The sequence below is a fragment of the Arachis ipaensis genome, chromosome B1 (assembly GCF_059453495.1).
Source record: "Arachis ipaensis isolate K30076 ecotype BB chromosome B1, ASM5945349v1, whole genome shotgun sequence".
NCBI lineage: Eukaryota > Viridiplantae > Streptophyta > Magnoliopsida > Fabales > Fabaceae > Arachis > Arachis ipaensis.
The window spans coordinates 67,854,013-67,855,196 of record NC_142436.1 but is presented as its reverse complement, the minus strand read 5'-3'; the positions used below and the strand labels follow the sequence as shown (position 1 = coordinate 67,855,196).

The following is a 1,184-nucleotide window of genomic DNA, read 5'->3' as shown; positions in this document are numbered from 1 at the left end:
CTAATTGTTTTAAATTTTAATTTAATTTAATTTCATTTTTTTAATTTTCGAATTATAACTTTGATTGTAAATTAAAAACAAAAATATTTTTATTTTATTTTATTTAATTTTCGAATTCTCTCATCTCCCATCCCCTTCTATTTATTTATTTATCTACTAAAACCTCTCCTTCACTCAAGAATTCGCACCCACTCTTCCCCCCTGTGTTTGGATTTTTATCTTTTCCTTCTTCTGTTCTTCTCTTCTTATACTTACATAAGGAATCTCTATACTGTGACATAGAGGATTCCATGTTTTCTTTTGTGTTCTCTTCTTTTTCATATGAGTAGGAACAAGGATAAGAACACTCTTGTTGAAGCTGATCCTGAACCTGAAAGGACTCTGAAGAGGAAGCTAAGGGAAGCTAAAGCACAACTCTCTGGAGAAAATCTGACAGAAATTTTTGAAAAAGAAGGAGACATGGCCAGAAATAATAACAATGCAAGGAAGATGCTTGGTGACTTTACTGCACCAAATTCCAATTTACATGGAAGAAGCATCTCAATCCCTGCCATTGGAGTAAACAATTTTGAGCTAAAGCCTCAATTAGTTTCTCTGATGTAACAGAACTACAAGTTTCATGGACTTCCATCTGAAGATCCTTTTCAGTTTTTAACTGAATTCTTGCAAATTTGTGATACTGTTAAGACCAATGGGGTTGATCCCGAGGTCTACAGGCTTATGCTTTTCCCATTTGCTGTAAGAGACAGAGCTAGAGTATCGTTGGACTCTCAACCTAAAGATAGACTGAACTCTTGGGATAAGCTGGTCACGGCTTTCTTAGCCAATTTCTTTCCTCCTCAAAAGCTTAGCAAGCTTAGAGTGGATGTTCAAACCTTCAAACAGAAAGAAGGTGAATCCCTCTATGAAGCTTGGGAGAGATACAAGGAACTGACCAAAAAGTGTCCTTCTGACATGCTTTCAGAATGGACCATCCTGGATATATTCTATGATGGTCTGTCTGAGCTATCAAAGATGTCTCTGGACCATTATGTAGGTGGATCCATTCACCTAAAGAAAATGCCTGCAGAAGCTCAGGAACTCATTGACATGGTTGCAAATAACCAGTTCATGTACACTTTTGAAAGGAATCCTGTGAGTAATGGGACGCCTCAGAGGAAGGGAGTTCTTGAAATTGATACTCT

General features: G+C 36.9%; 1 non-coding gene across 1 annotated transcript; it reads right to left on the bottom strand.

Annotated features, from left to right (window-relative positions):
* Window positions 1-852: 852 nt before the first annotated feature.
* On the bottom strand, window positions 853-960 carry LOC148576919 (small nucleolar RNA R71). Its single transcript, XR_015903521.1, has one exon. It is a non-coding gene; the product is annotated as a small nucleolar RNA R71 (small nucleolar RNA).
* Window positions 961-1,184: the final 224 nt, after the last annotated feature.